The sequence below is a fragment of the Agelaius tricolor genome, unplaced genomic scaffold (genome assembly GCF_023055355.1).
Source record: "Agelaius tricolor isolate 1412-34295 unplaced genomic scaffold, bAgeTri1.0.p SCAF_7, whole genome shotgun sequence".
NCBI classification, from domain to species: Eukaryota; Metazoa; Chordata; class Aves; order Passeriformes; family Icteridae; genus Agelaius; species Agelaius tricolor.
The window spans coordinates 19,144,106-19,169,998 of record NW_027269267.1 but is presented as its reverse complement, the minus strand read 5'-3'; the positions used below and the strand labels follow the sequence as shown (position 1 = coordinate 19,169,998).

Sequence of the window (25,893 nt, the reverse complement as noted above, 5' to 3'; positions counted from 1 at the left end):
AATTGCAGAACAACATTTATTCATTATTTGTATGCTGTCTGGCAGTTTCATTTGCCAGTGTCCCTGTGATATGGTGATTAAAAAAAAAACCACTCTGCACTTTACCATACACCTGTTTCAAAATTCTGTGGCTTAATGACAGGAGTCGATTTTTCTCTTTGTTTTCAGCTGAAGTTAATGACCTGAATTCCAGTATTGCTTTTACCGGGTTTTTAAAATATCAGAACCCTCTCTGACTTCCTCTTCTTCCTGTTTAGAAAGAAAAAAATAAAAATTAAACATGGTGGGTTCTCAGAGATGCTTAATTTGCCTCTGGGTTAATGAGGTTTTAGCATATTGGGAGCAGGGCAAAGATAATTTTTTCTCCTGTTTCTACAGTCATGAGGATTACAACATTGCCTTTTCTCCTTGTAATCAAAAACTGGAGTTTTCAGGAGATTTTTCAGTCTCATGGAGCTTGGGCTTTATGGAAACTGTCAGGCACAACAAGATTCATGCAATGTTATGGGAAATGGCAACTTGGAGGTTCTGTAACCATTGCTCCCTCACAGTAAGTGGATATTGATGGCTAAGCAGAGTCAAATATAGCCCTATAGCCTTAGTTTCAGGCCATAATATGCAAAGAATGGCATAGTGAGATGACTAAATATGGGCTTTTTTTAAAAAATTCCAATTCCTGTGACCTCAGGTTTTCTGATAGCTCTAGATTTATTTTTTGCCTAACACAGATTTTCCTTTCAGCAATATTTTGGAACTGAGTGAGTGGATTTACTCCAACTTAAAAACATTTCCAGCATTTGAATAGTCCCCAAATATTCACCACGTTCCCCATCAAAACATTGTCTTGAAAAAAAATTTCATCATTGTATTGACCAAAGGCTTCTCAGTGATGAAGAAAATTTTTCCCACTATTGTCATTCTCATAATTTTATCTTTGGCATGTGGTCATGGGCTTGAAATTTGGGCCTGGAAAAAATCTCATGTGATTTTTAGACACTGCAGATTCCATGAACAGACACTTGCAGTGCTCTTTGTTTGCATGTTATCGCCAAATATTGAGAACAAGTACTACACTTAGAGATATGTTTGAAAATGGAAAGAAAATCCCCAAAAAATCAAAACAACTCCCCCCAGCAAACACCAAACCAAAAAGAGGAATAGGAATGCATTTGTGTGTTTTATAATATCTGCCATGAGCAATTTAGTTATTCCTAGTATCTTCTAGTGGGGTGAAACTATTGCAGTAATGCTCTGGTCTCTAAAACAAGTCAAATGATCTTGCTGAAATTTACTCTATGGACCAAAAGTATGAAACTCAGATTCTCAGATGGTTCAAATCTTACCTAATGCATTTTGCACATTTCCATAGATATTACTTTATGCTTTATTTTTTATAATGGTGCTTCCTTTCCATCTGACATATAACTATATATATTATAACTATATATAATATGGTTTATATTAGTCAAGTGTAGCATTTTAAATGTTTTGAAATGGATAAATACTTCTTCAAGCATCACTTGATGTTTTGGAATTTATCTTTAAAGCCTTCTGCTCAGCTAGATTTTCATGTAAGATAATGTAGAGAGTTGTGGAGCCACGTAATAATCAGAAAAATAATTTGCTGGATTAATTTTTCATGCATCTTAGTTCACCTCACCTGCTCTATATCATGTGGTCAGTACAAGAAAATTGAGCCAACAGAAGGATTTTCTTCATCCTTCTACCTAAACTGGACAATGCCTCTGAGAAATGCCACTGACCCCCTGTGCAGTGTGAATAAAAAAGTCCATTCTTTGCACTGCACATTTTTATTGATGTTTAATGTGAGAACCAGTAGTGGGGGAAAAGAGTCCATTGCGGAGTGACATCCTCAGACAGAAAAGTGGACATGGCCCCAGGCATCCACACTGCCACAGTGGAAACCATCTTCAGCAGGCTGAGCACCCCCAGGCTCACAGCAGGTTTGCTCACACCATTTGGGGCTCCTGTGAAGGGGACCTTTGGCAGGTCACCCACAGTGTCACCCTGTGGTGGGCATTGCTGGCAGCATCACAGGGTGGGCTCCAGGGGCAGCCCCAGGGCACCCCCCAGGGCAGCAGAGACTTTTTTATTTTAACATTTTAATTCATCTTTCTTCTCACTTCAGTCACAGAGTTTCAGCCACACAGAGCAGTAACACAAAATGCTTGAGCCCTGCTCGTACTAGGCTGGAATGCAGACCAGCCATAACCTTTTGGTCCTGGCCAAAAGGATGGCTTTGCATCCAAAGAATGAGTCAAACAATCCATTACTTAAAGAAATTGATTGCTAGATTAAGGATACTGCAACCTGCATGAAGGCTTTGGCTGATGGGGGCCCTGATGCCTACCTCTGCAACCTTGTCCTTACATTACACCAAAGGCTGGAAGGTCCCATGAAAAGTCATCATGGAGGGCAAAATAAAATGACTTTCATGAGAAAGCAATAAAAGATGAATGAGCTTTATACAAAAATTCCTATTCCCTAGCAATAGCAAACAAAACAAGAAATTGAGTTGGTGAAGGCATCAATGATTTTGCTCCCACAGTATTGTTTCAAAATAAATTAAGAATAAGAAATCTCCTAGCAGCTGAGCTATACCCCATGACTCTGACATGTTGGGGCAGGACAGATGGATACCAGACAATCTCATCTCCATAGCTTGTAACTACAAAAGCAGCTGATGCTTGGATCATGCAGAGAACATTGCTCCTGGGAAGAACTTCACGTTTCTTTAATTTTTTAAATTATTTTTTTAGCAACTTTAATTACCACTCTGAGAGACACAGAAAAATCTGCTGCCTGCTTTACTTGTGGTAGCTGACTTGCCAGCATTAAGTGGAGGGGGGAAGGGGAAGCCCTGAAAATTAATGAGGCTAAAAATGACACCACTTCTCAGCATGAGGAGTTAGAATGATGCCAAGAGGAATAGAGGTGAAATTCTGGGAGATATGCATCCCTTTACAGGGGTCCATAGACTGTACATATTCATACATGTCTGCTTCCCTGGTGCTGTGCTTGTAAAGTCATCCCTGATGCATGTGGGAGGTGTGGGTTACACTGAGAAATGCCAAAGTCGCTCTTGAAGTCCTTGCTGCATTTTAAAGGTTAAAACTAGGAACAGACTGGCATTCTCCTAAAGGTCTTTAAATGGAAGAGCTGTTAAATCACATGCACTGCAGCACGAGTAGAGCTGTCTCTTCTATATCATTCTCAGCTGGAATTTGTGAGCTGATAGGCACAGAGCTTGTTTTTAGCAAAGGCAATGCTGTGACATCTACAGTTTGCTCTTTCCAAGATCATAAAAAACCAGCAAATAGTGTTTTGAGACCAGGAATGGTTTCACACAGTTTTTAATTTGTTACCTAAAAGACTTCTAAATGCACATTTAGGGTTAACAGTAATGGAGCAGTTGAATGTTCACACCTTCCAGTGAAATTTCCCTCCTTGCTGAAGAGAAGTCCCTATGAAATACCAAGGTGCTGAGCAGGTGTGGTTGCCTTCATTTCAGTGAGTTTTCTAGATATGAAGCTGGTTTTCATTTGAGTATCTAATTAAGAGTAATAACATCATTTTAGTCTCATTCAACTCTGCCCAGTTTATGATATTAGCTTGTGTGGGGCCTCCTGGCCTGGACTCTGTTGCAATGAGCACTTCTCAGAAGGAATGGGAGTATCCCCCCTCTTTGCACAACATATGAAGTGCAATCACATATCTCAAGGCTTTCTCTTCTCACTGTCTCCTTTCACATATTCTAATTTTTCATGGAATCCTGCCCTAAATTTGTTCTCCTCCATTTAGATAAGCACCCTAATAATACCACCATTATGTGCCCAAGAAGCTTGGCCTTCTCCTTGGTCCTCACTTATCAAACCCAAGCCATGGGTGTAACACCCCTGTCAGCAACTGCTCCCTGCTTCAGATCATGTGTGTGACTCCACTCTATGGTCTAATAGTCTGTCAGATTGCTTGGTGTCTCCAAATTGCTCACTCTCAGCAGGAGACTTCTGCCAACTTTTTAACAGTGGAACTCCATCAAGTATCTTTTGCCTGAGATGGCTGTGCTTTTGAAATACTGCCAGAAAAAGCTTCGCTCTTTCCTCTTCCATCTATATGGAGTGACCAAACCTGGTCCTCAGGGCTGATCCAGCAGAGGAAACAGCTGCATGCCAGCAAACTGGAAGGGTTAGGTGCTGTGTAGGCTGCCTATCAGCAAGAAGGAGCTCCTCTCTAACCTTTATACAATCTTCCTCTTGTTTGTCTCAGCTTCAAAGCAATAAATTTTAGAGGGTTGTAATGAGCTTGTTTATTTCTAAATTCCTAGACTTTTCCTTTTTCGCACTGCTAGCCAGCAGTGGGAAGGTTAAAAATGCAGTCAGTTACCAGTGGCAACATACCAGTGTTGTAAATCCTGCCCACACATCTTCAAATCTACTGACATTTGAAACATCTAGGTCTTTTCTGTTAGCTGTTCCAGTGTAATTATGTCTTGGTATAGCTTTTTTTCTACATGTCATCCTTCAGGAGTGCTCACATAAGTATATTTGAAGGATATAAATGGAAGGGGAAAGAAAGAAGGAGGCTGAAGTTACAAAGAAAGAAAGGAAGCCATTGCAAATAGTTCACTGGGGTGTTTGAAAAAGCAATATCACATATTAATAGTTGCAATTTAATAGCAGATTACTGATTCCTTTAAATTATTTGAGATTGTTGCCTGTGAGCTGCAGGACAGGCTGTGCCAGTAAAATCAATTACATTTCATACCAGTACCATATGCTTATCTTGCACAGCAGGGATGTGGAGGGGCTGTACATCCTTTGAGTTAGCAGTGCTGAAGCTAAACAGGCTGTATGTAGTGGAGCTGGCATATATGCTAAGGCAAACCTGTGAAATCTCCATGTGAAGCCCAGTGAGTCATTGCTGCTTCTCTTTAGAGTCAGCAGGGAGAGGAGACGGCTTTGCTCTTGCTCAGGATTCAGCTCCATGCAAAATTGGCCTGAATGAATGTGAGAACCTTTTGTTTATAGTGCAGACACACACACAGAAACAAATGAAATTTCCAAATGGAGTGTGTTTCCAAATGCTGAGAGAAAAAGGCTTTACTGTTCGCTCAAGGCCTTCCTAATCACTGTTTTGCTCAGCAGCCAAGACCACTGCTGTTTCTGCAGGGCTTTGTGAGAGTCCACAGGTGGGTGGACACAAAATGGAGCCTCAGGTGATGGGAAGGGCAGCCACAACTTCAGCTGATTATGTCCAGGATAGCTGCAAGTCTCAGCTAGAGCCTGGCCCTTGGCAACTTTCTTCTGTGCAGTGCTTTAGAGGAGGGCAGGGGGAAAGGGCCATCCCCTCATGTCCAGCTCTGGTAAGTGATCTTGAAAAGTTTGTTATTTTTGTTACTTGCTGCTGGCCCAGAGACAGCAAAAATGGGTCTGCTCAGAGCACTGGTTCTCCTGGAACAGAATATCTCACTCATCATCCTTCACACAGAACAGTGTTCAAATATGCATGTGGAATTAAGGCAGGTAGGAAACTGGAGTACCATGCAGTAGTTAGCATGTTTTAAAATTCCTTTTAATTGATATTTTTACAGAAGTAATATAGTTTAGATCAGTGCTGTATTATGGGCATCTTAATCACATGTGTCTTCAGGCATGGTATCTTTCTAACATGTTATTATTCTTAAAAGAAAATGGACCACCAGAGAGAACAAATACAAGCTTATGATTATGAAGCAATCACTAGCAGTTTCCACCCTTGTCCACTCCTGTGTGGAGGACTTTTATGGGATGGGCATGCTCCAGGCTGAGAAAGGGTGGCAGTAACCAGCAGGACTAATCACAAGAGTAAACACCACACCAATGAACAAAGATTTGGCAGTTGTTCTCTGTGCAGATAAATCAATTAATTTTGTGATCAAGGCCTGTGCTTCGGTCTTTGCCAATGTGAATTATTTATAACACCATGCTGAATTTCAGCCAAATATACTAAATTCTTTCAACGGATGTAATGAAGTCTGAGAAATTATCCTTTGTGATATGAATGTATATTAGTGGGCCCTTATAGATTGCTTCTTCCATAGATGCAGTGTATAGATTTTTAATCTGGTAATGGACTGTTTGTTAACTTCAGCCACTATTTTTGCATTTGACAGTAGTGAGGCCATTATTACAAATCCAGCACGATTTATCCACAGTTTATAGGTTGCCTAGAAGGGGCATATCATACACAGACTTTCCTTCCTAATATGCAAAACAGGATTTCCAGCAAGGTAGTCAAACATACTTTTACCCTTCTGAACATTCAAACATTACGGCACTCAATGGTGGACTCAGTATCTCCAGTGTAAGTTTGCAGAATCCCATTTATTAGTGTACACTGTGCACTCAAGAAATTATCTATATATAAACAAAAACTGTCTCTTAATTTGCGTATAACATTCTTGGTAGTATTTTAAGAGTTACTATGTATTTGACCAAGCTGACAAATATTTTTTATATTAAAATATACTTCAGTTTTATCTCAACAAACAAGGAGATATGCAGCTAGCTACTTCAGACATCTCTATTGACATTAAAAGGTAACTTGTCTGCTAGTTTTGGCCTTTCAAATTGTACAAAATTTAGATCACCAAAAACAAACCAGCCTAATAGAGATTATGTGGATTCCCTCATAACAAGAGCCTGTTACTGCACTTTTTTTTGCAGGTTCCTTTTCAAATACTCAGTTGGACTGAGAGCATGGATGGCTCTGCAAATTGAGCTTGGAGGAACTGTTAATTTAATATGTCTTGACACATCATTTACTGCCTGAAATTACTAGATTTGGTTAGGAAAAGAAAGGTGCCTACACAGACAGACTTTCCTACAAGCAGAAGCAAAAGAATGTTCCTTTGGTGGGAATAGCCACCATCTCCACTCCTCGTCACCATCCCTGCCTCCCAGGATTGAGGAAGAGCAGTCCTTTTTTCTTCCTCATCCCTCAGCAACCCACAACACACTCACCAAAATAAGGAGGCAGCCTGAGGCTGCACTATCATTGCTTAGAGAAGTATTTCATTTATATTTCAATGTTTGTCTGGAGCTAGACAAAAGTCAGGAACTCAACAGACACATAAGATGCCACCTTCTCTTTCCTCTAGGTCCTACTATGATCTTTCTTTGCTTTTCAGACAATTCAATCATACATGCATATCCCTTGAGAGAATGACAATTTTTTGAAAAACCCCACACTTTTAACTCAGTCAGTAGCTAAATTGACAAGAATATGCATACTTTCAGAAAGCAGGTATGACTAGATGAGGATTAAATGAAAATTAAATGAAATAGTTTTATTACGATGTTTTAAATTCCTTTCTCAGTTGTGGCCAGTGATTCTGTTTCACAGTAGGAAATCATATTTCAGCAACAAATTCACAGGGCTGGAAATTAATAACTGCCCTTTTCCAGTGCTATCTTAAAAGCCTCTAATTTCACCTCTATTTTCTCACTTACCCTCTTCTGGGTCTTCTGGTTAGTTTACCTTAATGGCAAACATTCAGTTATTTTAATGCAATAGTGGAGCTTGTACCGTACAAATGTACCCCTTTCTTATGCAGTATTATTCAGTATTAGAATTATTTTCTTGGTATAATTTCCACAGGTGCAAATATTAGCTGGAATTTCCATCATTTTGAAGATAAAATTTGGGACAGGGCAGTGCCTGGTTTCCTCTTAAGAAAAGTGCAATTTATGGATATTAGTTGGTTGATTATGACTTTAGAGTTCAGGGTCAAAGCATAGAAGTTTAGTCCACTTTAGGGAAAGCAGTCTTAGTAAACACATTATAAAATATGTTTCTCATAAATCCCCCATGAAATGGACCAAATATCAAGGTCTCTTACTGTCATTAACATCTTGTTGTCTTGATTTTCTTAAGTTCCAGTAACTTAAAAGAACATTAAAATGTGTGAATGGCTGATCTCCCATATGAAAGGATCTAACTGATAGTTTTATTTGGCTTTTCCCCCTAGATCCTGTGCAATTGTTTCAGCAGGGATATTTCATATGTTGAGTGAGTGCTGTATTTAGGACCACATGTATGTAATCTCCACAGAGTATTAAAAGTTCTGAGTATGGAATATATAGTTATGTGAAGCATTTAGAGTGTAATATATAGCCTTATACACCTAATGTAACATTTGCCTAGCCCTACTGCCTTTATGAATATAATTTTCCTCCTATTTTGTCTTTCACTCCTTGAGTTTATTCCCATTTACATCTCCTGATTTACAGAGTTTCACACTCTACTCCTTTGTGTTAATCTGTAAGGACAGACTCCAGTGCTGAAAGTGAGGGATCCCAGAGCACCCACACAAACAGACTGAGGGAAGGGACTGTAGTGCACATCTTGGAATTAGGAAATGTGCTCAGAGTGTTAACAGCATCAACAACTGGGATTTCTTTAAAAAAAAAAAATCTTAATTATGCTGCCACTTCTCTTGTTTAGACTACAAAGTGGCCTGAGTACCTGGCCTACCTTATACATTACATTTATGTCAGCTTTTGGAAATCAATTAATATCCACAGGTGGGGACAGATCTGCAAAAACATCCAGTTTGTTTGGACACGTGTATGCACTGAAACCCTCTCTTTTGGTAGTAGCTCCAGTTGTTCTGGAAAGTCATCCTGAAAGGACTGGGCCCTCAAAAACTGGGCTCAGGACAAATTTAAAAAAGCAGATCCTATGGAGTCTACCGCAGTCTTTCACATGCAGTGTGATCTGTAGGTATTATGGTGGCTTGGGAAATAAATATAACCTCACCTCTTTCAGTAGGTAATTCAATATTGGCATTTTTTTCAGTGTATAACTAGGTCAATTTTTGTGTGATCATAAGCTGCTCAGCTCATGTCCATTTATTGAAGGACATTCTCAGACCCTTTCTACTTTTTCCCTTTGTTCACAGTTAGCAAAACTCCCAGTTACTTTATGACATTGTATTACTTCTGACAAAAACTAGCCCATGTATTCCCATTTTTGGTGAGTTTTTACATGAAGCTTTCCAATCAGTTTTGTACTCATTAGCTGAAGCAACAGATGGGTGTCTCCATAATAGCAAGGAATTGATTCTGTCAGGTGTGGGAGGGAAGCAGGGTGAGAAGGACTGGGGCCCTCCAGCAGTGACAGAAGCTGGAAACCCCAGTGTGAAGCAGATGCAGTGCCACTGCATCTTTCCCTGTCAGCTGAATGGGGGTTTCCACTTTCCTCCTTACTTTGTTCTCTGAAGGTGCTAAACAGTCAGCAAGAATTTTGTTCCTTTGGCTATTGTTAAGATGAAGAATCTGGGATTCTAATTTTGCATAAATAATGAGTTTAGTTATGTAAAGATACATAACTATAAATTTCAAACTATATATAACAAAATTTATAAAACTTATTTTATATATATTTATAAAATCTATAAAGCTATAAAAAGAAGCATCAGAGAATACTTATAAGAGCAACAGAGTGGCTGCTCCCTCAGGCCATATTGTTCCTATATGCTACCTGCTGGGTTCATTGTTAATGTAATGCCCTGCTCTGCAATAGCTGAAAGAGAGGCTAAGTATGATAGATTTATTCTCAACCTCTCACCACGACACTAATTCCAGTTCCAGCAGCTATTTGTTCCCTCGCCTTTCGGCTGTTCCTCCCAGGTTTGCCATGCCGCTCCCTTCCCGCCGTGCAGGGCTGCGCTCCGCAGGGAAGGAGAGGGGGCAGCCCTCGGGAAGGAGCGTGGCTGCCCCCAGAGCAGCGCGGTGGGCTGTGCTTTGCGCCTTCTCTGGGATGCTGAACATGTCATTTACACCCTCTGGGAAGCGGCTTCTCCTGGAGCCGCGCTCCCACGCAGGCAGCGGGGCCCGGGGACGCGCGGGGACCCCGGGCGGGGCCGCAGCCCCGGGACCGCTCCCGGCTCCCGGCAGGCGCAGAGCGGAGGTGCGAGCGGCAGGAGCTGGAATTCAAACGCGCCACTCACGATAAATAGCAAACTGAGCCTGCCAGAAGGCAGGCAGATGGATGTGGTGCCCTTTGGTTCCTTCCAGTTACAAAAGTAATTCTTTTTTCTTGAGTCATGCCTAGCAATGGTACAATTATTTTTGGACCACCAGGGCAGCACTGATATGACGGTCGTTTCTGTGGTACAACTGCTGGCCCTTACTTGTGGCAGAAGTATGAAATAGCGTGTTTAGACCCATTGCTTTTTATTTCTAGATGTTTGTCCAGCCCATTTTAAAATTTTCTTATTGTCTAGTAAGACGGTGTATGAGTCTGAGTGCCCAAACTGAAACCCGTTAATGGACTCTGAACCTTGATAAGCACTGCAAAGATTGTCTGTCAAAGATAACCGTGTAAGTCTGTGGGACATTCCAAATGTACTTTTTTCCAATACCTTTGTCCAGATACCTGGGTATATTTCATAGACATTGCTGCCTGCAGTTGTGTAGTTTGAAAGCAATTACCTTTTTTTGGTGTATTATTCAAGTAGTAAAATGATATGGAGCTCATCAATATTGATGCGATGATGCTTTTTGCATTTTTATGTACTGACTGTATTATTTTGTGTTTGCTGTGTAGCATTTTTAGAAATGGGACCCTGGGATGCATCTTGAGTGACACTATTGGAATGGCTAGGTGACGTTCCAGCATTTAGTATAGCTGAGGTCAGAGAACTAATTCTTAGGCAGAGCAGTGGGTACAGAGCTGAGGCTCTCCATACAGCTAACAGTGAGAAACATTTTCCTTTAAAAGACAGACACCAGTCTAAGTTTTTCCATTACTCCAGGCTTTATGCAACTGCTGCCATCTCTCCCATCCTCCTGTACTCTCCTCTGTATGGGCTACTGCTTGCATCCTTGCCTCCAAATGAAGTTTACTGCTTTATAAGTGGCCAGTGACACTTTTCTGCTTCTGTGGTCCCATGTGAAGGGGATCATACTCCAGAACGAGCCATTAGGAGATGTTATGTATTGTGACTTTCATCCTTTGAGGGAACTTATTTGCCTGACAGCTGATGACAGAAAATTTACTTGTCTTTCTAAGATCGACAGCAAACAGGAGACAGTACAAGAGACTCTGGTGCTGATTTGCAGGACACTTGAGCAGGATTGTAAAGCTGTGTTTTCCCCTCTTCCCCTTGACACTAGCCATTGTGACATATGGTCAGCATTTGACATGGCCACAGCTGAGCAGCTCCCCATTTAGATCTGGGCTGCATCTGCCTCCAGAGACTCAGGTGGAATGTGAGCCATCTGTCTAATGCTAAATGCAGAGACAGCCCAGGGATTGTGCCCTTATATGACTTTTTCTTTTATTTCCTTTAAATAAATAGATTAATCATTCTTGAGCTTACAAGTTTGAAAACAATGGAGGGTTAGAAACTACAGCTGGGAAAATGTTTTGGGGGGCTCCTAAGTACAATAAGCTCATTGACATATGGAAGCAAGTCCAGTGGAGAGCAACTAGGGACTTGAGCATACAAGAGGAAAGACTGCAAGAGTATCAGGCTTTGTACAGCTTGGAGCAAACCCAGCCTTAATGGGATGTTACAGAGAGGATACAACCAGTCTTTCCACCTACAAGGTGCAACTGCTGTATATTAGAAAAAAACTTATCATAATCAGGACAGTCAACACTGGAAGCAGAGGGGACCTCCATCACCAGAGATCCTCAAAGTTCCAAGGGCTCCAAGTATCCAAATGCAAGCTTGGCTCTGCTTTGGGTGAAGTGTAGGAGCAGATGACCTGCAGACCTCCTTTGCAAACTAAATGATTTGATAGTTATTTAGCACATGGCATGAAGGCAGGGAACTAGCAGCTGTGTGCTAGGGGATAGCATGAGCACAGGGCAGCTGAAGCCATACATAATTTATATCCTATGATCACCATGGCATGAACTATTTCCCTGCTCTTCAACTGGGTGTGTTACTAGACTAGCACTATCAGATCAGATCAGAGCTGCAGTGGTTCTTGTAATGCATTACAAGGTTGTAGCTTGCCAGTCATTACTTTTCTCCAAGCAATGAGATTAATATTGGCAATGTGGTGACTATTTTGGCATTATTTGCACCAGGCAGGCAATATTCAGTCACATAACAACTGCAGCTGTGTTCATATCTTGTTATGTCCTGCAGTGACTACAGGTAGACCAACCTCAAAAAACTGAGCATTTCTTCAACTTTCAGCATTTAAAAGCTTGTGAAAATATTAAGGCAAACACACATACTACTTGCATTTCATCCTCCTTACCCAATGTATTAGCATCATTTTTTCCCTGTGTAGTCCCATGGTGACCATCAATTCACTGCCAGTGGCAGGGGCTTCCTTCTGACCAATGTCTGAAACAGAAAAGATCCACCAGAGACCTCACATACCCAAGAAGCTAAAGACACCCTTTCCTGCCTGAGGCGACAAACCCAAGCCTGTACCCATATCAGCCAGTGTCCTTGACCTCTTTCCTTCTGCAGATATTCTCCCAGGACCCAGAATGCTGTGAGCTTGCAGAGTCACTTACCATTTGATTGTAATTTAAGAGATATTTGGCTGGAATTTACTCTCTCTCTCTCTCTCTCTCTCTCTCTCTCATAACCTCTCAAAACTTTTTCCAGTCCTGTTTTCCAAAGCTATGCAGAATAAAACATAAACCAAAAATTCTATCTCAGCCAGGCTAATGTTTAAGAATTAGGTTTAAGAAGTCACATATGAGAAGGACATGAAATAATGGAGTTAGAGGCCATGAAGAGGGAACTTTGGACATGCTGGAAGAAAGACACATTCATTATAAATTCTGGGAGAAAGACACATTCATTATAAATGCTCTTCATTATAAATGCTGGAAGCCTGTATTGACTCTACAAGCATTCAGACATCTGGAGAACTACATATGTTGCAAAGAATATTGACATAAATATTCTTTTATGTCACTAAAAACCAAAATTTTTTGCTGTCAAGCTGGAAGACATTATTTTATTACACAAGACAATGACAAATAAATTCACAACCCTTGACCTGGAAGTCTAATAAAGCACTAGAGCTGACACAGTATCAGACAATATATAAAAAATGATAAAAGAAGATAAACAGGAATGGGGCATGACTTCATAGATGCCTGAGTCATGGGTAATTTAAGGGACCCTGGAGTAGTTTCTGCCAGTTTCATCAGGCACATCATTCAGCAACACCTTAAACCCAGACACTGCTTCTGGCCACTGGTTCAAGAGTTCTTCTGCTGGATGGGTGTCAAGCAGACGAGGAAGAAACTTGTCCCATTGGCTGTGTTTAGTGACATGAGTCAGGCTCCTCTTGTCTGGGAGAACTTCTACCTCACCCCATTTGTGGCGAGGGTGAGGCTGAGGGCTTGGCAAGCAGCTGTGTGAGCATTGTGGGGTCCACCAGCACTGCTTTCAAGATCAATCAGAGGCTAAGAAGTAGGTGCTCAGTGAATGTTGCAGCTTCCACCCAGCAAGGTTTTCCCTCCCATCATCCCCCCGTGTCAGTTTGATCCCTGGGTGACGGCTTGGGTCACCATGGCACTGTCACAGACTGGGTGCTGCCATTGAGTCACCAGCTGCCACACAGAGAGACAACAGTCCATCAAGCAATCAAGTGAGTAATATTTGATATCATGAAGTGAAAGCAAAAGACAACACAAATAACACATGGCTGTACCTGCTGCTCCCGGATCTCCTTATCCCAGGTTCCACTGGGAAACCTCCATGGGTGCTGTGGGCAGGAGCAGGCTTTGAGCCACCCCCTAGGTGATCTTAGGACTGGGAGGTGCCACTGACACTGAGAAGTTTTTGCTTTTAACATTTTGTTCCCTGAAAGTGCTGCTGCTCGTCTTTCAGGTGCTGTGGCATGCAAACAGAGGTTGGTGGTTAACCTCAGCTGTCTAATGCTCATGGTGGTAACTGCCAGTGACATTTGTCAAGAGTTTTGTTCTCAAGCACAGGGAGCACTGAAGTGTGACAGGAAGCAAGGAGAAAATGTGCAAAAAACAGGAAAAGGAGGGGAAACTGCTCATGAATTTCAGAGGCTGGGGCTACACTGGATGAGACAGAAGGCCAGACTGAGCCTCAGAGTGACAAAGGTGAGGTGCATATGATCTCAGATAAGATGCAGGGGCTAATCCTGCAGGCAGCAGTACTATTAACTACTAGGAGTATTAACTAGAGTAGCAGCTACAGGCAGCACTCAGGCTGTCCTGTCCCTCCCATCAGCTGAGCACTGCTCCCTGCCATGAGGGTGCCACAGAGGTTTGTGAGGAGATGGGGTGGGAATCTTTATTTTCATCCTGTGAAAATCTTTGGGATTTCAGAGCAAGATAGCAGCCAGCTGGGAATAGAGGAAAGAGCCAGCTCCAAAGTGACTGGAAACTCCTAGATTTGGTACAGGAGTAACCTTTCTCTGTAGACTGCTGCTAGGAAAAATTAAGAATTCAACATTTTCTCAGGATAAAGAGTTTGCCAGAAAATATTGTCCTTATTTAAGATCAGCAGTAATCAGAAAAAGATCTTTCCTCTGATCTTTCTCATTCCAGGGGCTTGGAGAGGACAATCCTTAAACCTTCTTCCTTGGTCTCTAGCAACAGCTGGGGTAGGGCTCTGGAGCTCTGCAGGTGGCCTCTGAAAGAAGCCCAGAGCATCTGCAGAGGTGGAGTACCACCAACCTTGCTCTACAAATCAGCTGCAGTCACAGAGTGCTGATATACCCCTGTTGAATCCCAAGGAATGGGATGAAACCCAGGGAATCAATAAGCTCTAATTTCCCAGATGCTGTTAATTAAAAAACTAAGGCAGATGAGGCTAAAAGCTTTTCAGGGGAGAGAATGATGAATGCAATCTGCTGTTGCTGCTGCTGCTGTTGCTATTATTACTAATAATGAAGAATGGCTCTTTTTTAATTTCAATTGCCTTTGAAAGGCTTCCCTGGTAGAAGCTGGATCAACTGCTTTCCCAGATAGGGGGATTTTTCTGATCTCCTGTGCTGTGGTGTGTCAGTGTAAGGCACAGAGCCCCTGCCCTGCTGAACAGTATTCAAGGGAGAATTTCTCTGGGAATCCTGCTCCCATGGCTGCTCTCACCAGCACTGCTCATGAGCCTGGGAGGGAGCACCACAAGCCTGTGACAAGGGCATAACCAGTCCTACAGAGGAGAATTCCTTCAGGATTCTGAAATTAGAAATGCAACATGCACACCCTCTGAAGCCTCCATCCTGTGAGAGGAAAAAAACCAAAGTGCCATAACATGTGTGGGGCACTGTCCTAAGGAAAGTGATGGATTTCCTTCTGCTGCAGTTGTAGGGCTGTGCAAAGGGAGGCACCCCACAGCCCAGCACAGGGCAGCTGAGCAAAAGGGCTGCCTGCCTTGGGCACCTTGCTGTCAGATCATTCTCACCGCAGCAGAACTTGTCCTTCTGCTGGGTTAAGGTGTGTTGAAAGCAAAACCACTGATTTCCTGCAAATCACTCATGCTGGCACTCTGTTTTGCTGGAGGCATTGCTTTTGGGGCAGGAGGCATTCATGGGGGACAGGAGGTGTATGGGCACCCATCCAGGATAAGAGAGCATCCCTGTCTCCAGAGCTGCTCCCTCCTGAGCAGCCTGTGGGCATTGCCTAGGTAGCCCCTTTGGCATCCCTCAGCCTTCCTTAGATCCCTACAGCTCAGTCTGAGGCCTGTTGTGCCTTACACCCCTTCCTCAGTGGTGCCAGCCAAACCTGGAGGACCAAGTTTTCAACTCTGAGTGCACTCACTGGGCTGTTTCACACTGGAAAACCCAAAGACAGATGTGGTGGAGGAACTTGCACTGCGTTCCCATGCCTCAGCAGTGAGTGACAGCACTTGACAGCACACCCCAGGGTGCTCACAAACATTCATGGGTACTGCCTACACCAAGAGAAACACTCATCTGCACTCTGCCCCCAAGGTGGGAGTCTAATATGAATTCTTTGAGACACTGATATCTTATGAGACAGACAAAAAAAAAAAAAAATAAAAGCCATAAAGTAACAGCTTTGATAGCATTTAAAATCAATGCCCAGCTAGTAGCACACATCCCAGCAGAGCTTACTTGAAAATAACTGCAATTTCATTTGATTTTCATGTAGAGTGCTAAAACAACAGTTTTTTAAAGCATTCCTTTTGCTCAGTGGCACCTGCTTTCCATCTCCATGCTTAATCTCTTTTGTACCCTAGCTGTTTTTTCATCAGTTGTGGTATAACTTCACTTAGGCAGGGACATGCTTTGGTCCTTCCACCCCTTTGCTCAGTAAGTGCCCTGAGGTGTTTGCTGAAGCTTGCACTGCATTTTAGCCAGTTTCAGTTCATCTGCAGAATCCTACTTGGTCAAATAAAACTCTTGAGACAAGACTGAGTCGGCTCAGCCTTTTGTTTTCAAACAATGTAACATAGAAGCATGTGCATCTTCCTTTACCGAGGAGGAAAAAAAAAAGGGCAGGAAGGCAAAAGAGATGCTTGTCATATTTTCCTGAACTACACAATGATGAGTGCTTCCGTGTTTGGTGCAATCTCTTTCTCTGGCCAAACATGGTAAGGAAGTGACTCTGCTCCCCACAGCACATGCTTGCCAATATCTCCTTTCAGCTGCCAGAGGAAGAGAGGAGGCTGCATGTCTCTGCTGCTGGGAGTTTGCATTCAGAGAAAGGCAGCAGACCACAGAGACACTGTATCAAATCAAGGAGGAAGGGATTAAAAATTATTTATTTCAAAGATACATGCAGATCACAGATCACTGAATTGTTCTTTGTTTATCCCAAATGTGATGATAAAAAGAAGATGAAGGTTAGGATTGCCACAAATCCATAAGCCCAGAGCAAGCAAAAAGGTCTTACCAGCCCACCCCAATCCAAGGCAGGGATTCAAACACCTGGGGCTAGAGACAACCCCTTTTGGCTTCTAAACTTTCCCTCCACTCCTGATCACAGAAATGCAGCACCTAAAACTTACAAAGAACCACATCCGCCCCCATTTCTCGTTTGAGGCTCAGCAGCTGCTCTGACCCTTTACACTGAGGCTGCACTGTCAACCCAAGCCCAACATTTCACCAGGGGAACTGCATTAGTGCACTTTATCACTGCAATATGCCCTGTGTGCTTCTCACCAAGGTCTGGGAGCAGTGTGGGGAGGAGGAGGGTGGCTCATTGCTGTGGCTTCTGCCCTTCTCCTATCTATGGCTTCTGCTGCCTGTGGCCAGCTTCCCACTGCTCAGCTTCATGCCTCCGAATTTGGCCACCCAAATTGGTTACTTCAATTGTACTAATCTCTTAGCTGGACCCTCTCCATTTTGTTAAATAAATGAATGCTGTATGGCATGAAAATTCACCCATTTTCACTGCATTCACTCAATTTCTGGTGAAACATGCCCTGAGTGGAGCTTTGGAGCCCAGCAGCTCACAAGCACTGCAGAGAGGTTGTGTCTGGCTCTGGGTCTGGCTCCTGGCTGCGAGCACACCCAGAGACCTGGTGAGGTGATGCTGAGCTGGCAAAGGCAGCCATGGAGTCCTGCATCTAGAAATTACCTATGTTAAAGTCTTGGCTTGCTTGAATAAAGGCCAGCTGTCCCTGAACACTGAGCAGGTTTCCTTCAATATAAGTATATGAAGCTAAAGCCCTCTCTGCATCAAGTCACCAAAGGCATCACCTTTTACTAGTCACAGAAGAGAGGTCTGTAAAACCAGGGGAGGATAATAAATACCAGGAGCAGTAGGCTTTGTTTTGCTTAAAAAGCACTGTCTGAAGTGGCACAATGTGAAAATAAGAAAGAACTGAAAGAGAAGAAGGCTGGTAAGGGAAACCTGTGGAGTGCTTGACAAGAGGAAGGCTGCGATCTGTTGATTTGGACCCTGTATTTCAGCTGGGCTCTGCTCAGAGCCAACCTGTCTGTCAGGGAAAAGCCTTAAGCAATGTTTCTGAAAGATAGGGAGAAATATCTTTAGGCACAAGGAAAGGAATAGCCACAAAAGTCAGCTCACTATTTCTATCTCATATTCAGAGCTGCCAAGTTTCATACTCAACTATAAATCTATTGCTTTCTAACTATAAAGCTGCCTTTTTGTGTTTTAATAGGAAATTGTCTGAAAATTTCACTGGATGGCATTTTCAGATGATTTAAGAAAAGGCTGTTGATTTCAGACCTCCATAAGTGGTTTGGTAAATAAATACAAAACTGAACAAAAAGATGATTTGATGTTTTCAGTGACAATTTGGTGGCAATTTTCAGAGATACAATAGTTCCACATGCAAAATACATTTCTTTTTATATCATGGCTGGCAGGAATCAGATAGCCTTTTTTTTTATTTCTTTTTTTTTTTTTTCCTGCAAATTCATTGAAGAAGAAATTCTGTGGATTGGTATTAACAATGCTGCATCAGAAAAACTCTGACTACTGCTTTTTGCTCCCATTAATAACACCTTCTGGAGGTAGTTCTCAATAACTGCATAATGTATTGTAAACCCTATCACTGCCCCAATACTTTTAAAGGTAATTTATGACTGTAATATCCTGTGAAGATTAGCTGTTTCAAAATTCTCACACTTACAGTTTACTAACAGAACTTATTTCCAAGTCTTACAAAGAGGGTGAGAAATAGAGGATGGGAGAAGTCGCAATAAATATCTGCTATACAATTTCCAAGGTGTTATTTAACTTTCAAGTCACACTTGGTAGCTGCACAACAGTGGAACAATATTCTTGCCAAAGTTAAACTTTTTAAAAATATACTTCATTTAGTATTTTCAGCTATTATCTATTTTTTTTCTTTTCATTATGTGCATATTATTTACTTTTGTCATTATGCATTTAGAAATACATTTTTCTTACTATTATTCTTAATGTTATTGAGTGGAGAGACCTCAGCTTTAGCATTTTAGAGTGCACCAGAAAACAAGAAAAAACTTACTTATACATCCTAAGTTTGCATCTTCTGATTTTTAATTTTAAAGATTTCAAACAATAAACTGTCCAGCAGCCTCACCCTAGAATACAAGAGGAGGTCTTGCCTTCATTATTACTTCTGTCAAAAGCAAAAGCCTGCATTTTTCGAGCCAGAAGAATATTTTATCGAACACTTGTTTACTAAGCTTTTTGTGAATAACTTAACATGCCTTTATTTCTGTGAATAACTTAATGTGCCTTGAGCATTGCTAAAATGTAATTGCAACTATTTATGGAATGAGGGGAGAGGGTTTCACACAGGAATTAGTGTGAGGAGCAGGTGAACATGTCACAGGGAGCTAGAATGAGCAAAGTTATCAGTGATGTTCTTCAGGAATGTGTTTGGAAACCAATGCAATGCAATTCTTTCCTTATTCACCTGGGTACAAAACGTGGCCTAAGCTTAAGACATTTGTCAGTAATACGAAGAGGCACGGGGTCACTAATGCTGAAAAGGATGGAGCATCATCCATCAGAGAGGACCAGAGGACCCATCAGAGCAACAGAAACAGAGGGAATTGCAGAAGCAGAACGTGCAAAGCCATGAGCATGGACTCATGAGCAGGGTCCCTGTGTCAGAGGCAGCAGGGCAGGGAGGGGGAATGTGGAATGGTGGCCGAAGATCTGTGAACCACCAGAGTGATACTGTTGGGATCCAGTCTCAGGGACTCTGAAGAGCAGGACTGAATGTCTGGGGTAGTCCCAGGCAGTCCTTTCACAACCTTACATTGCTCCTATGATGTACCAATCTTCTATGATACATCTATGATGTATCAACCCAAGCATGTTCAGCAGGAAAAAAGGAAGCTTTTGTACAATTATAGAAGGCATGTGTATCAACACGTGGATAATATCAGAGTCTTTTTTATATTTGGGAAAAAAAGGGAATTTACACTGAAATGGGACCAGAGGAATTCTACCAAGGTGATGAGGAAATTGAGAGTAACAAATGGGAAGCTATTATTGGATCTTGGCTTGTTTAGCTAAGCAGAGAGAAAGGAAAGAGTAGGAATACTTTTCACATTACTCAAAGAGTTTATACTAAAGAGAAAGAAGATTGGGGGGAAGTAAAGAATAAGAATAATGGTGCAATCAGTTCTGGATTTAGAAACTAAACTTGTTAAAATAACCTGCCAACTTCCTTCTTAATGAGTGACCAGTTTTGGGAAGATGTGTGAGGGGATTTCTACCTTTGTCTTTAGCCTGAGAGGCTGAACTCAGTTAGGGATGAGAAGATGGGTGAACATTGCTGGCAGCTACTTTGGCATGCCTTGCTGATTTGCTCAAGCTTAGACTAATCACCCAAACTGGGGTCATAAATCAATTTTACCCATCTCTTCAGGAGGGATTTCTGGGAGAGGGAAAATGCAAAGTTTGAAGAAATAGAGTTGAGAATTCTCAACTGGCACTTTATAAACTCACTAACAAAGTACCCAGAGTGGTAAAACTGGAGTTTGATTTCTCATCTTCTCTGTAAAGCTGTAGGACTGGCCCTTATATTTGAATAGGGAAGCTGAAAAGGTTTTGTGCCTTGTCGAAAACATAATGATCAGGCTGGATAATGCTTTTCCTGCCCACTGCCTGTGACTGTGGGGTGTTGGTCAGCCTCAGACACTGAGCTCTGGGTGCCTGGTCCCTTGGAAGAGTTACCATGGTTGGGACACTTTGTGCCTGTGTTTTGTGAAAGAAGAAGCCGGGGACACTCGTGTTGCTCAGGAAGAATTGTTTGAGGGTGTGCTAGGCTTGGCGCAGCCTTGGTGATCCATCCTGCCTGATGGTCTGTAAGTAATTAAAGCATTCAAACAGAGGCCAGTCCCATGAAAAACGATGACTTACACTTTCTAGAGCTCCAGGAGTTTTCTCAGAGGTACCACAAGAACTGAACTGGCCCTGTTCTGTGTAGTTGATAAGATGAGCTGACACACGGTAATTGCTGACTTACATACAATGGAGCACAATAGCAGGAGAAGCACTCGAGCCATCAGCCCTTTTCAGGGCATTTACTCTTCAGACACAGACTGGGGAGAGAGGTTTTATGATACTAACAGCCTGGGAAAGAATTAGATTTTTTTTTGCTATAAACACAAAAGGATGATGAGAGTCGTTGGCAGCTTGAAGAACTAATGTTTATAGAATTGAACAGCAAACCAATGTACCTCAAGAGCTGAGAGCTGAGCCGCTGCTCTGGATCACCCTGTTAACCAGCTCATTCACCATGCTGCTTGCTCCTTCTCTACCTCCCTCTTCTTTCAGTTCAAAAACAGTTCAATGTATCTCTAGGCAGTATATTTAAGGAAAAGAAAGAATAAGGAAAAAGCAAAAGACCTTAAAACATAGTCCGTTCCTTGTTGAGGCGTGTCTTACCTTACATATGTGTAGCAGAATAGCTTGGTGACTGAAATGTATTATTAAGAATAATTGCTGGCGATGAGCAGTTGCAGACTACCTTTTAAAATGTATCCTTGTATGGAAGCAAAAATGGCTGCAAAAATATGGAAAAAATAATGCTTCATAGATTTTTTTTAATTAATGCTCTCAGTACCACAGTATAATGCGTACCTATGTAATTAAAATGGTATTTTGCACTAAAAATTTAGTCTTTTTTGAACCTGCAAAATATCATGCTGTACTGCCACAACCCTTTACAATAAACATCTCTCTGACTCTGTTAGAGTCATTTGTATGCTAATATCAATGGGGCTTGGGCTTAATTCATTCTATTTCAGCTTAGATTGAAAAGATTCTTTTTATCAGACTCACAAGCAGATGAACTCGTGAGAATATGAAACGAAATTCACAATTGCCAAGAGAAAAAAAAAATAAAAATGTGGAAGAAATAGTATTTTGGACTTGCTGAAACTGAACTTCTGTGGATAAGTGTATCCATCTTCTGGTGTGCCCATTGTGCCTGTTATTTTTTAAAATTTCCTACTTCAGATACTTATATCTACTAAAAAAATTATTTATCCATAAAACTTACTGGAGAATTGAAATTTTGCAGACAAGCACTTATCTCAGGAAATATCCATTGCTTTTTAATCCAATCCAGCTGCATTTTGTAGTGTTAATATTTTCAGTGAAGTTTGCTAACTTTGTTTTAAATAGTGCATTGAAAGAAGCAGCATATTAACAAGGAAAAGTGTAAGAATCTCGATGACCTCATGTTTTTCAGTGCTGTGTTTAAATTTACTCACTGGGCTCATTATTTCAGGCATTGTTCCTTCATATTTACTGGGAGAAAGAAGTCTTGGTATCTGTCAGAACTTTGGAGTAGTGATAGTGTGCAAAACTGGAGTTGAATCTGAGAATGAATTTGAAAATATGGGTGTCTGTGCACAGCACAATTTTACTTCACAATGAGATTTTACTAACATGTTCTGAATCATTTAGTGCTAGTGTGGAGAATTTTTGATTGATAAATTTCAAGGTTCAAGTTTTGTAACGGTGTCTGGAGACTCTGAATTACTGATTTGCAACATTTTCAAATAGGCAAATTTTCACTGCATCACCTGCTCTGGAAATCAGCATTCTTCTGGGCAAGGTGGAGTAACCTAGTGCATTTTTTTTCTGAAGAGGATGAGGAGAAGATCACACAAGCCCTCTCTCTATATATTTGTGGAGTTCAGGGAGTGATCTTCATTTTGGAGCAGGAGGCAGTCAAGGCAGTTCCATTTTCAGTCAGAACAGCTGTTTGCAAAATGAACGTTGCTTCTTAGATTTGTGTGTGTTCTGCAAAAGGCTACAAAACCTGAGGCAATGGGTGTAGGGGGTATGCAATGCAATGGGTTTGATTTGGTCAATCAAATCCCCAGCCTGTAGATACTTTTATACTAGGAGTTGAAGAAAAGCCACAATTTATAATTTATATTGCTGCCCTGCCTTCCTGACCATTTCATAGCAACCCAGCACTAATGTTTGTTTACCCAGGATGGATGGAAACTCAAGAAGCCTGAGGGAGGCTGACCCATCTGGATCACAGTGTTTTTGTCCTCTGAAGTTTGTCTGTCACTGCTTACTCCTTTGCAAGTTTTTCTGCTGTCTGTACCTGACCTACAGAGTTAAAGAAAGGGTCACTGGATCAACAGCTCAGGGCTAATAATAGCTGCTGACTAACCTTGAGAGGCTGTGGTGTACACCTACCCTGTATCACTGTGCTGAGCATCCTGCCTGAGAACCAGGCAGCCTTAAAGTCAAACCCTGTCCCTGCCAGCTAGATAACCCTGGAGCTGCAGAGGCTGCTTTGCAGGGAGAGGACCTGAGGTCTGGTGCAGCTGGAGCAGTTACAGGACCCTGAAACAAAAGCTGAGCACTATGGAAATACAGGATGGGCACTGGGAGCTTGTCTGTAACCTGCCAGTACTCTGTGGGTGGGCTCAAGTATTAATTACATCAGAGCACTAAGCATAAAGTAAAAATGTTCAGATTGATGTTTTCCCCAACTTTTTTCTCCTAAGGATGGAGCAGGCTGTACCCTTCTCCTAAAAGAAGGTGCTGAGCACACAGTGGTGAATGAAGGCAGACATGCTGCTCTCACACCATGTGTGACTACTGCCTGCACTGCTGGGCTCCCTTTCCTTGCTCACAGCCCTGGGGCCAGGAGCTGCAGCCATCCCTGCAGCCAACAGCAGTGGTGCTTGGCCATGGTATACCTGGGAACCAGCTTTCTCATTCATCCTCCTGGATTTATGCAATAGTCCTTTTACATCCCTGCCTGGGCAGACAGTCAGCCTCAAAGGAGAGAAAAGAAATCCAGCTCGTGGGGGTCGCTGGTATTGATTCTCTTTGTGCAGCTGGAGAAGTTCTCACACAGTAAACTCCTCTGCTGGCAAAAAAAAAATGTTGGACTGTATCATGTTAATCTGTGTGAAGGCTGGAAGCAGCCACATCATCACAAAGACTTTCCTCTGTATCCACAAATGAGAGCAGGGAAGACCAAACCCCAAGAACTGCTCTGAATTTTAACTCAGGAAATGCTTAAGCATGTGCCTAAATTTTACTGCTCAGACTGTGCTTAAACTTGCTGTTTGTGTTGTCTGACTGCGGTCAAAAGCTCCTTGGAACTCTTGACGAATGAGGACCAGGCATGTTGAGGGAGCTGAATATAATAGATTGGATCCTGCTTACCTAGTGCAGTCATGTCACTCCATTCATGGTTTGACTGCTCATAGAAATAAAATTAATAGGATCTGACCCAGGAATTGCACCTAGTTGGAAATAATCCCTTTTATGGTTTTTGAGAGCAGTTTCTCAGACTGCTTGTACTTTTTTGGCCTCTAAACAGATGGGTTTTTTCCAAACCTTATCAAATTCTGATTAGATTGTTGTGTGGGAGTCAACAGGTACATATTAAATAGGCTGTGAGATTACTTTCCATCCTGATGGCACACCGTACATAATTAGAAAAAGAGAAATGAGGCTGGAGGAGCACAACACAAAGCTCTGGCAGGAGCTCAGGTGGAACTAGAAGAGTACATAATGCAGTCTGCAGACCTCTGACCAGGGCTTTAAAGATCTCCACTAATGATTGATTAAGCTGCATCTTTTATTTTCTTTCTGCCTATTTCTCATGCAAATTCTGCATGCAGAAGGACTGAGCAGGGGTTGGGTCCTTAATGTGTCCCAAGAAGCAATAAGAAAAAAAAAATTGCTTTAAGTAAATGCAACAGCTGTAAGAGGATTTTGAGCTGGAGGATAAGGAAGTTCTGGAGTCTTAGAATAGGAAGGAACGCCTGTGTTTTACTTGCTGATGGTAGTTGTGCTTCCTGTTGTGACCCCACAGCAGTGTTTCATAACACCTTGGGAACAGCTCAGTCTAACACTGTAATGAGGAACAGGGATTCCCAGTTCCTCCATGCTATCTGCCAGAATTCAAGGTCTCTTTGGTTATGACAAAAATTGCAATAGGAACTGAAGAAAAAAAGGCAAAATTCCCCAGCTGAAAAAAAATTCCAGCTTTGTATTTCCAAGAGCTCATGTACGTCAGTGCAGGTCCTGAGTAAAACTCATGTGGTTCCTGAATGGAAATGGCCACACTAATTTTCAAAGGGCTTTGTTAAAATTCATCTGCACAGCCTGAGCTGCACTGTCAGACCAGAAAAGCAAGGAAAGGATGGGAGGCTGTTGATGGGAAGGCAGCTCTGAACTGTGCTGGGGACTGAAAACATCTTGTACTATCTCCCCATGGGTTGCTCTGCAAGGGCAAAATAGGTAGACTTTGATACATGTATTCCTGTTTCTGACCCCTCTAAAAGGTGACCTTTACAGTGCACTTGAGCTGTGCTGAGTGGAGGTGAGGAAGGGATAGGAAAAAGAAAGAAGGTTTTTAGATAAAGAACTTTTATTGATATACACCATAGCTATACAGGTGCACACAAACTCAAAATATTGGTTAAATTCCTTTTGGACTCATTGATTTAACTTTCCAAACATAAATAGATACCTAACTCTCTGCCTAGGCTTTTACACTAACTGGGTAGGAGGAAGGGACTCCAGTCTAAAGACCTGCAGCTTAGCAAGAGGCATGTGGGTAGGAACATAATATTTGCACTTTGATAAGGCATAATAACTTACTGCAGTTTAAATTCACAGCATTTTAAAGTAAATCTAGCTAGGCTGTGCTCACTAGCAATACACCCACACAACAAATACTCTGGTAAGTGGCAATGAGATAAAATCTGGAAAGGCAGCTGTGAAGCAAAATAAAATATCTGTAGGGATAGGTAGCACATAAGTCATATGAACAGTTTTGAATCATCTTATTGCTGGAGACATATCTTGGATGGCTGTACTTTGTCCTGCAATACCAGTGAGACAAACAGCATAGATAGAAAAGTTGTAAGCTGGTGTCCACTAAGGAGATAATAAGAGATGGCCAAAGAAACTGAGGAGAATTTGGTGGAATAAAAAATT

At 41.9% G+C, this 25,893-nt stretch overlaps 1 long non-coding RNA gene across 1 annotated transcript; it reads right to left on the bottom strand.

The window, feature by feature from the left end:
* Window positions 1-13,785, bottom strand: LOC139591927 (uncharacterized). The gene is made up of 3 exons (XR_011679798.1): window positions 13,701-13,785; window positions 12,282-12,370; window positions 1-249 (listed from the first exon to the last, which is right to left on the bottom strand). It is a non-coding gene; the product is annotated as an uncharacterized lncRNA (long non-coding RNA).
* Between the last annotated feature and the right edge of the window lie 12,108 nt (window positions 13,786-25,893).